Below are 16,261 nucleotides of genomic sequence, written 5' to 3'. Positions count from 1 at the left end.
AAAAATATAGATATTTTTTATGTCATTTAAAAAAAGACAAAAAAAATGTCCCTGTGGGCGGAAGTGACGTTTTGACATCGCTTTCGCCCTGCAATAATATGGAGATGTATGGGGACCATCTTCCCCTCACTCATCTCCATACCCAGGCAGGGACAGCATCCGATCTCCTCCGCCGCTGCTGACGGCTCCAGTAATCGTCGGAGGACACCGGAGAGCGGCGGGGAGGCCTCTCCCACTGGAGGATAATGGTGAGGATAGCACTGGATCGAGTGATGTCAGGTAAGTTTTTGGGACAGGGGAGATGTAAAAGCAGATAACGTTTTTATCACCCTAATGCAGAAAATGCATTAGTTTAAAAACCTTTTTGCCTTTACCACTAGGGATGAGCTTCGAGTTCGAGTCAAACTCATGTTCGACTCGAACATTGCCTGTTCACCTGTTCGGCGAACAATGAACAATTTGGAGTGTTCGCGGCAAATTCGAAAAGCCACAGAACACCCTGTTAAAGTCTATGGGAGCAATCTGCTAATTGCTCATTTTAAAGGCTAATATGCAAGTTATTGTCCTAAAAAGTGTTTGGGGACCTGGGTCCTTAATAAAGGACTTTTTTCTACGGTGTGTGTGTGTTTTTTACAACTATTTACACTTCCTTCGTGAAATGGTAGGGGTACAATGTACCCCATTACCAATTTACATAGGGGGGCAGGATCTGGGGGTCCCCTTCGTTAAAGGGGTCTTTCAGATTCTGATAAGCCCCCCACACGCAGACCCCCACAACCACCGGGCAAGGGTTGTGGGGATGAGGCCCTTGTCCCCATCAACATGGGGACATCCTGCCCATGTTGAGGGCATGTGGCCTGGTACGGTTCAGGAGAGGGGGGGCGCACTCTGTCCCCCCCTCTTTTCTGCGGCCAGTCAGGTTAACATGCTTGGATAAGGGGTCTGGTGTGGATTTTTGGGGGAACTCCACGGCATTTTTTTATTTATTTTTTTGGGTGGAGTTCCCCTTAACCACTTAAGGACAGCCTCATGTACATATACGTCAGCAGAATGGCACAGGCAGGCACATCCACGTATATATACGTCCTCTGCTTGACGTGGGTCGGGGGTCCGATCGGGACCCCCCCCGTACATGCGGCGGTCCCCGTGGCTTCAGGAGCGATCCGGGACGACGGCGCGGCTATTCGTTTATAGCCGCTCCGTCGCGATCGCTCCCCGGAGCTGAAGAACGGGGAGAGCCGTGTGTAAACACGGCTTCCCCGTGCTTCACTGTGTCGGCGCATCGATCGCGTCATTCCCTTTATAGGGAAGACACGATTGATGATGTCATTCCTACAGCCACACCCCCCTACACTAGTAAACACATACACAGTGATCCCTAAATGTTACAGCGCCCCCTGTGTTTAACTCCCAAACTGCAACTGTCATTTTCACAATAAAGAATGCAATTTAAATGCATTTTTTGCTGTGAAAATGACAATTGTCCCAAAAATGTGTCAAAATTGTCCGAAGTGTCCGCCATAATGTTACAGTCACGAAAAAAATCGCTGATCGCCGCCATTAGTAGTAAAAAAATAAAAAAAAATAAAAATGCAAAAAAACTATCCCCTATTTTGTAAACACTATAAATTTTGCGCAAACCAACCGATAAACGATTATTGCGATTTTTTTTACCAAAAATAGGTAGAAGAATACGTATCGGCCTAAACTGAGGGAAAAAAAAAATGTTATATATGTTTTTGGGGATATTTATTATAGCAAAAATTAAAAAATATTGCATTTTTTTCAAAATTGTCGCTCTATTTTTGTTTATAGCGCAAAAAATAAAAACCGCAGAGGTGATCAAATACCACCAAAAGAAAGCTCTATTTGTGGGGAAAAAAAGATGCCAATTTTGTTTGGGAGCCACGTCGCACGACCGCGCAATTGTCTGTTAAAGTGACGCAGTCCCGAACTGTAAAAACCCCTTGGGTCTTTAGGCAGCATTTTGGTCCGGGGCTTAAGTGGTTAAAATCCACACCAGACCTGAAGGGTCTGGAATGGATATTTGGGGGGAACACCACATAATTTTTTTTTAATTGACGGCGGGGTTCCCTTTAATATCTATTCCAAACCTGAAGGGCCTGGTAATTGAATTTGGGGGGACCCCCACGCTATTTTTTATTTTTTTATGAATGAATTTGCTCTGAATTGCCAGAGCTGACAATTCATTATAGCCGCGAGTCAGTTTTAAATGTCTTTTTTTCTTTCAGAAATTACACTTTGTACAGGGACAGTTCTAAGTACGGGAAACATGTGATATTTCACATGCTAACTTTACACCCCCCCCCCCCTAGGTACGAAATTTAAAGGAATATTTCACTTTCATTGTTTCACTTTTAGCATTATTAAAATCACTGCTCCCGAAAAAACAGCCGTTTTTAAAACTTTTTTTGCATTGATACATGTCCTAATTTTTAGGACAATAACTTGCATATTAGCCTTTAAAATTAGCACTTTAGATTTCAAACGTTCGAGTCCCATAGACTTCAATAGAGTTCTAAAGTTCACACGAACATTTGGTGTGTTCGCAAGTTCTGGTGCGAACCGAACAGGGGGGTGTTCGGCTCATCCCTATTTACCACCATTTTTACTTATAGTAACAAATCATAGATCAGTTTTATGTTTGGTAAAGCTAACCTCCAGCCTTACCTTTTAGCCCTGTACACACGATCGGTTTGTCTGATATAAACAGACCAATGGACAAACCGATTGTGTGTGGGCCCCATCGGTTTGATTTCCATTGGTGAAAAAAAATAGAACATGTTTTAATTTTTTCCTATGGATACAAAAACGATAGAAAAATCAGATTGTCTGTATGGAACTCCATCGGTCAAAAATCCACGCATGCTCAGAATCAAGTCGACGCAAGCATTAAACTTTATTTTTTTCAGGTCTTAGTAGTGTTGTACGTCACCGTGTTTGGACACGATCGGATTTTTGACTGATGGTGTGTAGGCAAGACTGATGAAAGTCAGCTTCATCGGATATCCGTCGAAAAAATGAATCGGATTAGATTCCATCAGATATCCGATCGTGTGTACGAGGCTTAAGTCTTACGCAGTTGTACAGGCTGCTCTCCTGCACAGAAATTGACTAATATTAGCATATAAATACTTAATATTGTCATTAAAACAAAACATATAATATTTTTTTGTATTTATCAGCACTGAGGCAGATTGCTGTGATTTTCTTATTTTTATTTTAAGAAGCACAGCACCCTGATGGCCTTTCACACCAGCCATGATCTTTCGGCATTGAATAGAGCAACAAAGACGTTAAATAAAACCTTTCCATTGTATTACACACCTTATTTTAGACCCAGTGATATCCTCACTGGGTGTGGAATAAGATATAAAATAAATTGGTGAGAAGGAAGAAGCAGCTAAGGCAAAATCTAAAAAGATCAAACTTCAGCTTCAATGGAATGAATGCTAATTTCTGATTGATTATTATAGGTTTTGATAAAGCATTACCTGTAATTTGTCAGCAAAGTATCTAAAATGCTTTAATTTGGGTATTGTGATCTATTTCACTCTGTTGTTTTAAAACTGATTTAGTAATACAAATAGCTCAGTGAAAATAAAAAGTTAAACAAATAGTTATGTATTACAGTTTCTGAATCATTTTGGTAAAAAGAAAGCTGCAGCCACAGTACACAAGGTATATTTTTAGTATCGCTGCAAAGGCTAAGTTGCATTAAATATAACTGTGCTGTGGACCATGTCCTTGGGACATCAGTTTATCATTCCCTCATAAAGAGGTTATGGAAGAATGTTCTTTGTTTCTTTTATTTAAAATGTACATCAGATGAGATTACAACACACGATTTCCGTTCCGCTTGTGTGTAGAGCTTTGTTTTAGAGTTATGGAAAAAATTAGTTTCAGGCACAGCGGATTTTATGAGAATGGGCAAAAACAAAAAGCCCCCTTATGGACTAGCCTTCTTATTAATGAAATCTGTAAAAAAAAAAACAACGCCACTTTGATAAATAGAAGATTCTATTATCTTTGCCCACAAATGGACAGAGTGGAAAAATTGAACTAAGGATCCATACTTTAAAAAATGGGTATTTTAATCCTTTAAAAAACATATTTGGTATTAAAAATAAGAATACATGATTTAATTGGTATTATTGCCTGTATAATCAAAGATAAACAAATATAATAAACAACTTCTCAATGCCAATAATCATTTAATAAAAAAACATAATAATGTTTCAACATGAACTATTAACAGCAGGGCTTATTTTCAGCAGGAACTCAGTGGAACTGAATGTATGTAATGGCAAAGGTTGATGGGGTGTGCTGTAGGGTCTTTTGATGCTGGCTGCTGGAGATCTTTTGTTGCTGGCGGTCAATCTATTGTTGTTGGACGGTCAATCGCTGCTCGGGGGATCTACTGTGGAAGGAGGGGTCTACTAATGCTGGCTTTGGGAAGATCGGTTGGGGGTCTATTGTTGCTGGAGTAGATCTATTGTTCCTGGGGAGATCTATTGTTGCTGGCTGCAGGGGATCTATTTTACTGATTTTCTTGTTATTATGAACACATTCCATACAAATTACTCAGCACCATAAAATTATATTTGGTTCTGTTATCGCCAAAAGGGATGGTACAGGGTTGTGGAACCATGGGATAGTGCTTTGAGGCAGAGACACGTGTTGACTAATTTGATGGCTGAATAAAAGCACCTGAAAACATAATTAAATCAACCCTGTATTATTCTCTGTGAAATAGAGGATTAACAGAGTAAATCAAGGCTAAAGAATTGCCTGCAAGAAGGAGGAGCAAAGAGAAGACCTTATCAAAGTGCTTCTGCTTCTTCATTGTCCAATCTCATCCTGGGTGGGCTGGTGAACAAATTCCTACTGTTTATCTGCATAGCATGACAGTGCTGAAAGCTGAAAATTGGCCTGGGCAGGAAGGGGGTGAAAATGCCCAGTATTGCCTAGTATTTAAGATAATCTCTTCAGGAGGTATTGGAAGAGATTTTCTTTTTGTGCTGTGTCAATGTTTGTATTGATGGTTTTGTTCTTGAAAGGAGTCTGTTAGTTTTCTGAGATGTTTATTTCTGTCTTCTCGGTCCGAGGATTAGGGATGGGCCAAACACCCCCCTGTTCGGTTTGCAGAAGAACTCCTGAACAGGGGAAATATTCTAACCTGAACAGCAAACCCTGTTGAAGCTTATGGAAGCTGAGCAGGAAAAATAAGAAAATGCCTATTTGAAGGTTTATATGCAAGTAATTGGCCATAAAATGGGTATGGGGGATCTGAGAACTGTATCAATAAAAAAAAAATCAAAACAATCATTTTTTTTCAGGAGTAGTGATTATAATTATGCTTATCGTGCAGCAATAAAGATGAAAAATTCCCTTAAATATAGTGTCTGGGCGGTCCCCTTACTGTGCTTGTAAAGTGACGCATCTGTAGCATGCATAAAACATGGTTCAGAAAAAAATTAATTTCTAAAGGAAAAAAAAATGAGTGAAATCCCATATAACCACTAGCCGACCTGTCGCCATCATTATACTGCAGCAGGTTGTCTCTCCTGGGCAAATCGACTTAGCTGTATGTCGGCCCTTTAAATAGCCTTTTTTTTTTTATAAATTCTTTTTATTCTTTTTTTGCACATAAAAACAGCACACACAGGCAGGCAACATACCCACCACAGTAGTGGCCACGCAGGGCCAACACACACAAACAGAAACAAAAAAAACAAAAAAGGAAAACAAAATCCCCCCTGGGTAACTCCCCATCCCCCCTCCTTTAAATAGCCTTAGCAGGCGCGCACGTCATGTGATGTAGGAGCTGATGCACGTGCCCGGCGACTGCAACGGGGATCTGTCAAAGTAAACAGGGAGAGGAGAGAGATCTGCTGTTTCTAGTGAATAGAAACAGCAATGTCTCTCTACTCTCAGTCACTACATTTCCCCCACAGTTAGAAACACCTCCCTAGGACACACTTAACCCCTTGATCATCCCTAGTGTTAACCCCTTCCCTGCAAGCGACATTTATACAGTAATCAGTGGCTATTTTTAGCTCTGATCGCTGTATAAGTGTCAATGATCCCAAAAATGGGTCAAAAGTGTCTGTAAAAAATATTGATGTTTTTTTCAAAAACAGCAGAGATAATCAAACATCACCAAAAGAAAGCTCTGTGGGGTAAAAAGGATTTTGTTTGGGTACAACGTCGCACAATTGTCAGTTAAAGAGATGCAGTGCCATATCGCAAAAAATAGCCTGGTCGTTAAGGGGGCAAATCCTTCCGGGGGTGAAGTGGATAAAATGACTCGATATAAAAGAAAGAAAGAAAAAAAATGGCGTGGCACCCCCCCCCCCCCCCAGTCCAAACCAGACCCTTTGGGACTGGTATGGATTGGGAGAGGAACCCCACACCAAAATTAAAAAAAAAAGCGGTGTGGAGTCCCTCCCAAAATCCATACCAGACCCTCATCCGGGCATGCAGCCTGGCTGGTCAGAAAGGAAGGAAGTGCTACCCATTCACCCAAAAAGTAATAAACACAAAAGACAGTTTTTGACAAATCCTTTATTAAAAAATAAAAAACAAAAAAATAGTGTCCCTTGGTGTAAATCCATTGTCAATCACGTCTCCTGTCGGACCTGAAAACATGCGCTTTGACATTTCTTAAATATTATTCATATGCACTTTTCTTATAAGATTTTTAACATTCATTGGATTGGATTATTATTACTGTACTTGTACACTTTTAATAGTACATTGTCGATTGAGTTGTGTTTTCTGCACATCGATGACTATATATGGAGTAAATAGGGCACATAGAAAACAATTGTGTGGTGATATTTTATTGTGATGAAGCTATGTTCATTTCAGCATGAAATGCACTAAAAAGTGTAGTTGTTTGTCTGCAGTAGGTACTGCTGAGAGTTAATACATGTAAAAGGAAATTAAGAAAGATATCTGTAAAAATAAACACATTGTACATTTTATTATAAATGGCAATGGAAAGCACAGAATGACTTAAAAAACAGATGGTATTTACATGCTATCACTTCTAGCACAAATACAAAATTAAGTTGTTTATTCCTCATTCAGGATAGTGGCAAGCAATACAATTTTTTTTTTTAATTTATGCCCCTTTGTCTAACTGTGTGACTAACAAATGGGGATGAGCCGAACACCCCCGATTCGGGTAGCAGCAGAACATGCGAACGGGCAAAAAATGTGTTCGAACACGCGAACACCGTTAAAGTCTATGGGACACGAACATGAAAAATCAAAAGTGCTCATTTTAAAGGTTAATATGCAAGTTATTGTGATAAAAAGTGTTTGGGGACCTGCGTCCTGCCCCAGGAGACATGTATCAATTCCAAAAAAAGTTTTAAAAACGTGTGTTTTTTTCGGGAGCAGTGATTTTAATAATGCTTAAAGTAAAACAATAAAAGTTAAATATATTCCTTTAAATTTCATACCTGAGGGGTGTCTATAGTATGCCTGTAAATTAGCACACGTTTCTCGTGTTTATAACAGTCTCTGCAGTCTGCACAAAATGACATTTCTAAAGGAATTGTCGGGTCCCAGCAATACAGATAAAAGTAATTGAAAGTCATTGAAAAAAAATATGTGGGGGCCCCCCCAAATTCCATTACCAGGCCCTTCAGGTCTGGTATGGATATTAAGGGGAACCCTGTACCAAATAAAAAAAATGGCTTGGGGTTCCCCCCAAAAATCCATACCAGACCCTTATCTGAGCACGCAACCTGGCAGGCCACAGGAAAAGAGGGGGGACGAGAGAGCGCCCCCCTACTGAACCGTACCAGGCCACATGCCCTCAACACGGGGAGGATGTCCCCATGTTGATTGGGACAAGGGCCTCATCCCCACAACCCTTGCCCGGTGGTTGTGGGGGTCTGTGGGCGGGGGGCTTATCGGAATCTGGAAGCCCCCTTTAACAAAGGGGACCCCCAGATCCTGCCCCCCCTATGTGAATTGGTAAGGGGTACGTTGTACCCCTACCATTTCACAAAATAAAGTGTCAAAATGTTAAAAACAACAGGAGACGGCTTGGGAAAAGTCCTTTATTAAAAATATAAAAATTAAAAATAAAAAAAAGATTCCAGTGATGTAATCCATTCTCGATCTCCAGCGATGTAATCTATTTTTGATCTCCAGCGATGATCTCCAGCGATGATCTCCAGCGATGATCTCCAGCAAAGCTACGAGGCACACAATCCTGCCTCCACCGGAGGCACCGAACGAATGAAGCGCCGCCAGCCTGGCAGCCCTTATATAGCTGAGAGTAGGGCCAGAGATGCAAGGGGAATCTCTGGGGTTACTCAGTGACGCGTACGGGTGACCACGCCCCCCTCTGACGCAACAGAGGTTTCTTTTCATTTTTAATAAAGGCTTGTGGGGATGAGGCCCTTGTCCCCATCAACATGGGGACATCCTCCCCATGTTGAGGGCATGTGACCTGGTACCGTTCAGGAGGGGGGCACTCTCTCATCCCCCCTCTTTTCCTGCAGCCTGCCAGGTTGCATGCTCGGATAAGAGTCTGGTGAGGATTTTTGGGGGGAACCCCATGCCATTTTTTTTTATAATTTGGCGTGGAGTTCCCCTTAAAATCCATACCAGACCTGACTGGTCTGGTATGGATTTTTGGGGGGAATCCCACGTCATTTTTTTTATTTGGAGCAGGGTTCCCCTTAATATCCATACCAGACCTGAAAGGCCTGGAAATGGAATTTGGGGGGACCCCCACATATTTTTTTTTCAATTACTTTTATCTGTATTTCCGGGACCCGACAAATCATTATAGCTGAGAGTAGTTTTAAATGACTTTTTTTCCTTTAGAAATATAATTTTGTGCAGAGATTGTTATAAACACGCGAAACATGCGCCACTTTACAGGCATACTATAGACACCCCCAATTACGACATTTAAAGGAATATTTCACTTTTATTGTTTCCCTTTAAGCATTATTAAAATCACTGCTCCCGAAAAAATGTCAGTTTTTAAAACTGTTTTTGCATTGATACATGTTCCCTGGAGCAGGACCCAGGTCCCCAAACACTTTTTATGACAATAACTTGCATACTAACCGTGAACACCACAAATTGTTCGCTGTTCGGCGAACAGCTGAACAGCCAATGTTCGAGTCAAACTCATGTTCGACCTGAACATAAAGCTCATCCCTACTAACAAATACTAACTATTCAGTACTGCTGGTATTTATCAACAGAAACTGTATTTAAAGTTATTTAGTTGTGCAGTACAAATGGTTGTCATAGGCTTTTCAGACCTAGAAATAGTAACAGTAATAAATTCATAACCAAGACTATGAGTCCTAGTATATAAATGCATTAATATATAAAAGCAGTAGTATGGCTAATGTGCATGTTCCAAGCACCCTCATCTTTAAAATAAATATATCATAAAAAAATTATCTCAACCAAGGGTCACTGACTATACTAATACATATTGTGCCCCCCCATCCACACTCACAGTGTATACACTAAAGATAAACTCCGGGGCCGCGATTCAGATACATTGTCGTATCTTTGAGCGGGCGTAGTGCATCTCATATGCGCTACGCCGACGTAACGTAGAGAGGCAAGTACTGTATTCACAAAGCACTTGCTCCCATATGTACGCCGGCGTAACGTAAACGGGCCGGTGTAAGCCTGCGTAATTCAAAGTAGCAAGGCAGTGGGCATGTTGTATTATAATGAAGCGTGACCCCATGTAAATGCATGGCCGATCGAACGGCGCATTCGCGCGCATGCTCAGAATCACGTCGCAAATACTCCCTAAGATACGTCGGCTCAATGCTTTCGACGTGAACGTAACCTACGCCCAGCCCCATTCACGTACGACTTACGCAAATGACGTAAAATACGACGCTGTTCCGACATTTCCGACTTCCATACCTTAACATGACTTACACCTGCTTTATGAGGGGTAAACTTACGCCGGACGTAAGCCTTACGTAAACGCCGTAGCTAAATCCGACGGGCGCAAGTACGTTCGTGAATCGGCGTATCTAGGTTATTTGCATATTCGACGCATAAATCTACGGAAGCGCCCCTTGCGGCCAGCGTAAATATGCACCCAAGATACGACGGCGTAAGGAGACTTACCTCTGTCGTATCTTGCAAAATTCAGGCGTATCTCAGTTCCTGAATAAGCGCATAGATGCGACAGCGCACATTTGCACACTACGATGGCGTATCTGGAGATACGCCGTCGTAAGTCCTTTCTGAATCCGGGCCCTAATCGTGTACTTATTCATACATTTTCTATGTTCAAGTCTCATGATCACCTATGATGTAATCAGTGCAGATGTGCGGAAAGAAGGACTTTTCAGGTACTGTATGATATCAAAAGTAACAAAACGTCTATATTTATTAATAAATAAGAAATACTAATGTATCTATACAAAAACATATACCCATTTCAAATGGTCCTTAACCACTTCAGCCCGGACCATTTGGCTGCCAAATGACCGGGCCACTTTTTGCATTTCGGCACTGCGTCATTTTTAACTGACAATTGCGCGGTCGTGCGACGTGGCTCCGAAAACAAAATGGAAGTCCTTTTTTTCCCACAAATAGAGCTTTCTTTTGGTGGTATTTGATCACCTCTGCAGTTTTTATTAATGCGCTATAAACAAAAATAGAGCGACAATTTTGAAAAAAAATAATATATTTTTTACTTTTTGCTATAATAAATATCCCCCAAAAATATATATAAAAACTATATTTTTCCTCAGTTTAGGCCGATACATATTCTTCTACATATTTTTGGTAAAAAAATCGCAATAAGCGTTTATTGATTGGTTTGCGCAAAAGATATATAGGCAGATTCATAAAAACTTACGACGACGTATCAGTAGATACGTCGTCGTAAGTCCGAATCTGCGCCGTCGTATCTTTAAGCGTATGCTCAAATTGAGATACGCTTCTCTGTTGCTAAGATACGACCGGCGTAAGTCTCCTACGCCGTTGTATCTTAGCTGCATATTTACGCTGTCCGCTAGGAGCATGTACGGCGAATTACGCTGAGAATATGCAAATGAGCAAGATACGCCTATTCACGAACGTACGCATGCCCGTCGCAGTAAGATAGGCCATATACGTTAGGCGTTTTCAGGCGTAAAGATAAACCACCAAAAAGATGGCGCAGCCAATGTTAAGTATGGACGTCGGGACAGCCGTCGAATTTCACGTCGTTTACGTTGTTTGCGTAAGCCGATTCAGAATGGGGCTGGGCGTAGGTTACGTTCACGTCGAAAGCATTGACTATTTGCGACGTGATTTTGAGCATACGCACTGGGATAAGTTCACGGACGGCGCATGTGCTGTTCGTTAGGCAGGTCATTTATGTGAGGTCACAATTCATTAGCATACAACATGCCCGCTACAGCCTACTTTGAATTACGCGCGCTTACGCCGGCCCATTTACACTACGCCACCGTAACTTAGGACGCAAGTTCTTTGTGAATACTGTACTTGCCTCTCTAACTTACGGCGGCGTAGCGTATATGAGATGCGCCACGCCCGCCTAAAGATACTGTAGGCACGTGTACCTGAATCTGGCTAATAGTGTCTCCAACATAGGGGATAATTTTATGGCATTTGTATTAATATTTTGTTTTTACTAGTAATGGCGGCGATCAGCGATTTTCATCATGACTGCGACATTATGACAGACATATCGGATGCTATTGACACTATTTTGGGATCATTCACATTTATACAGAGATCAGTGCTATAAAAATGCACTGATTACTGTATAAATGTGACTGGCAGTGAAGGGGTAAACAACTAGGGGGCTAGGAAGGGTTAAGTGTGTCCTAGGGAGTGATTCTAACTGTTAGGGGGCGTGGCTTACTGTGACACGTCACTGATCGCTGCTCCCGATGAGAGGGAGCAGATGATCAGTATCAGTGTCACTAGACAGAATGGGGAGATGCCTTGTTTACACTGGCCTCTCCCTGTTCTGCAGCTCTGTGACCCGATCGTGGGACACCAGCGGACATTGAGTCACGGAGATCGCGGCAGGGGCACCAGCACGGCGGGAAATTCAAAGTGACGTAATTATACGTCACTTTGCCCAGCCGTGCCATTCTGCCGACGTATATATGCGTGAGCCGGTCTTTAAGTGGTAAATTCAAAGCAGTATTGAGAAGGTAAATCCTGACATGTTTCCTCCAGCTTGATTATACTGTATGATTTGAACTAATCAAGAGATGTGCCCCTTGCTGGAGCCACATGGGCAGGAATGCTCTGCAGACTCAATAGTTGCCTGCATGCTGACAGTATATCCTTCTGTGAGGAATCTATGCCCCTGTGTGGTCATTAGTTATAGTAGATTGTTTTGGTCTTTTTATGCCTCCTGTGGCCACTTACAGTATCTCCTGGGCTGACACCAGTGGGAACATCTCTTGATTAGTTGAAATCATATATTCAAGCTTTTTCACCTGTGGGTATCATGACCCCTTAGTGGACAATACATCCCCTGAAGAAGCCCAAGGGGCGAAACATGTTGTGATTTACCATCTCAATACCGCTTTAATTTCAAGGACTATTTAAATTGGGTTGTGACTGTATATGTTTTTATATGGATACATTATTTTAGATTATTTACCAATAAATATTGAAGTTTTATTGAAGTTTTTTTACTTTTGATATCGCACCTGAAAAATCCTGTGAATTTCTGCTTCCACTTCTCTAAAATACCAAAGGATGCGGTGCTATAGTTATTATGACGATTCTCCAACACTAATCCATGTCAAAGAAGGAAATTGTTTCCCACCATATAGTGATGAATCACAAAAAAGAGAAACATTTAAATATAAAGAAATATAGACAGTAACTTGTGCAATTTTTACATAATCACTTCCAGACTGCCCACCGTGTATTTACGTAGATACTTTGACGTTAAATGCCATTGTTATGGTAGCAGATAGCTGCCATAACCCCGGTACCTTCTTCAACGGCGAGTGGTCCGCCTTAAGACAAACGTGATCTCTGTGGCGGATTCGCAGCAAGATCACTTTTATCGGCGGCAGGAGAGGTGCTCCCCTCCCGCCGTGTCACGGTCATCTTCGCCGCTCGCCGGATCTGTCGGTAGTGGCGGAGACCATCCGATCATTTCCCCTGATAGGCAGGAGTGAGGGAATGATGGCCCCCACTAGAATCTATGCCACTGGATGACGGGAGTGATGTCAAACGTCACTTCCGCCTAACGGTCTTAAAGGGACAATTTTTTTTATTACTTTTAAGTGTAAATGTGAGATCTGAGGAATTTTTGATCTCTGATCTCAGATTAAAGAGGTCCTGTCATGCTTTTTTCCTATTACAAGGGATGTTTACAAAAGTGATCCAATTTTTTTTTTAAAGGGACAATGTAAAGAGAAAAAATAAAAAGTGTTTTTACACCAATGATTTTACACCGGTGTTTTTTTTCCCCTCAAAAATCAACATAACATCAACAAGTATTAGTATGCTACCACACATGGTAGGACTTTAAAGTGAAATTATATCTAACTAGCCTTAAAACTGTCCCCTCCCCACTTCCTAAAACCTAATGCTAACCAATCTGTGTAAGAAAAATCTCTATACTTACCTTTTTTCAGGCCGCTCCCATTCCGTCATGTGATCTCCCTTGTGTCAGCCGGCGATGGCTGCAGGGGAGAGGAGAAAGTGCTCGACAACAGCCAGTACAGCCTGGGAGTGGTGATATCTTCCAAAGGCTTCAATGGCCATCCTTTGTCGTGCTCCCTTCTCTGCCCTAAGGCCCTGTTTCCTGACACAGGTAAACTCAACCACATGACTGGACTGGAATGACCTGAAAATGGGTAAGTATATAGATTTTTCTTATACACGGTAATTTGCATACATGTTAGGAGAATGGAGGGGAGGCACACACCCCCGGTAACTCACAGTCTCCTCCGCACGTGCCGCCGCCATGTTTCCCATCTCAACTTGCCCATCAGCGGACCCAGAACCAGCATGGCAGGTATCACCAGGTAGAGGGGAGGAAGATTAGCGAATGGATGGATCTGGAAGCGACATGTAAAACCTGGTGTAACTTTCCCCAGCCAATATGGCCAGGAAGGAAACTAATAGAGTTTGATCTGCACTCCATTAGTAAGAGTGCAGGGGAGATATTGGGACTCTTTTAGACTCCTAATATCTCATTAAAGAGAACCTGTCACTAAAAATTAATCACATAGGGGACTTGTTGTCCAATATCCGATGAAAGAAATTGTAAATAATAGTGTACGATATTGAAGTTATACCAAAGCTAATTTTTTTGAGCCCCCACATACATGCATGTAGACATGTAAATACGTGTTTTGGGGAGTGACTTATAATTAACTTGAATGCACTTTTTACTAAAATGTTACATTCCATAAACCATTATGCTAATATTGTATGGCATTCTCTAGGGTACCTGCTTTTAGAAAAGATTTATTGTTTTGGGTGTTTGACATAATCTTCAGGTCTAAAATTATTTTTTAAACGTGTGCAAATAATAAAAACACAACACTGACAGTGCTCACAACAAAATGATTAAGGCTAGATGGGTGTAACAGTTGTCACAAATACCACATATATTTTATACAATCTTTTAATAATAAAAAAGAACAGTACTCTCACTATACAGTATTTAGATCTAAACCTATATAGCACTACCCTCAATCACTTTATCCAGCTATTCTGTTCTAAAGAGAGCAAAACGTCTTCCATCCAGAATATTCTAATGGTCAAAAATAGTAGGAGGATAGTAATTTTCTTGACGCATTTCCCAGAACAAGTTTGCTTCCTCAGTGTTAGGGATGAGATCAACATTTAGCCCGAAGAATACAATGTGGATGTTCGTAACCTTAAAGGGCTCTGCATGCTTTTAAAAAAAATCACTGCTCCTGGGTGAATGGAATTTTAATTATTTTTACATGTTCCCTAGGGTAGTGCCCACTTCCCATGCTATTTATTTTACACCCCCTTGCCTATTAGCCCAGAATATTGACAGATTATGTGGTTTCAGGTTCAGCATCTGAACTTCTTTGAAGTTTACCAAACCCTGCTCTAACCAAACCTAAGGCAGTTTGGCTCATCCCTAGTCGAGTTAGTAGATTACACACCCTCTTTAGTTATAGACAGACAATGCCACAACAGAGAGCAGCTTGGAGGCTTCCCATATTGTGTTGTATTGGACCTATTTCTCTAATCTTCATTTTATTGACAGCTTCTGGCTGAATTTTCACATCTGACATTTCCTGGAGAGTCAGATGCATGTGACACATCCTCTTGCATTCACTAACCCCTCTGTCACTATTGTTTGTTGTAGTGATGTAGGGGTTGCTGAGATGAATCAATGAGCACAGTAGAGATTCAGGTGTCTGACACACCCAGAGATGTGTTAAAGGTGAAGGAGTTGGAGAACAGTTGACAGGACAATTGAGTATAAAACCTCTACTTTTGAAGGCGGTGCTTTTTTACACGTTTTAACTCAGAAACTGTGTTGCTTTAAGGAGAATATGTCATGACAGAAAACTGGCAGCTTTTCTTTTGAATTTGAATTTCAAGGTGCAATATCTGGGCCATGACTCCTATCCTTGTTTCACTATATTGAAAGTCTTATTAGAGCTGAAACAATCATGTTCATATCAGATGTCATGACTCCTGATATGATATGCACATGGTTGTATTAGATCACAATAATAAAAAGTGTTGAAAGAAGAATAAGAATGCCAGGCCTGAAGTCAAATTAAATACAATCTCTACCCTAAAATGTGTTAAGAACTCATGAATGGTCTGCCTAAATCATCAAACTCTACAGCCCCAAACACACGACCAAACATGTATGCTGAAACTTTCAGCATACATGTTCGGTCGTGTGTAGGCGCGAGCGGGCAGAATTCCAGCAAACATTTGCCCGCCGGGCCTTTTCCGAGCGGGCAAATATTCCTGGACTTGTTTTAAAACCGTCCGCTGGAATCCTGCCCGCTCGGACATGTATGGTCGTCTGTACAGACCTACCGTACATGTCCGAGCGCCCGCCGTCCCTCGCATGCGTTGAATGACTTTGACGCATGCGTGGAAGCATTTAAAAGGCAGGCCCGCCCACGTTGCCGCATCATCGCCGCGTCATCGTCGCGGCGACGGCGCGGACACGCCCCGCGTATTGTTTACGCGCGGACTTCTGTACGATGGTTAGTACAGCCATCGT

The 16,261-nt window shown here is 41.6% G+C and overlaps 1 protein-coding gene across 4 annotated transcripts in view; it reads left to right on the top strand.

Annotated features, from left to right (window-relative positions):
* The window catches only part of ANTXR2 (ANTXR cell adhesion molecule 2), a 362,866-nt gene that overhangs the window by 239,539 nt on the left and 107,066 nt on the right, over nucleotides 1-16,261 (top strand). The window lies entirely within an intron of this gene.

Source organism: Rana temporaria, chromosome 1, assembly GCF_905171775.1.
Source record: "Rana temporaria chromosome 1, aRanTem1.1, whole genome shotgun sequence".
NCBI lineage: Eukaryota > Metazoa > Chordata > Amphibia > Anura > Ranidae > Rana > Rana temporaria.
This window is presented reverse-complemented; position numbering and strand designations above follow the sequence as displayed.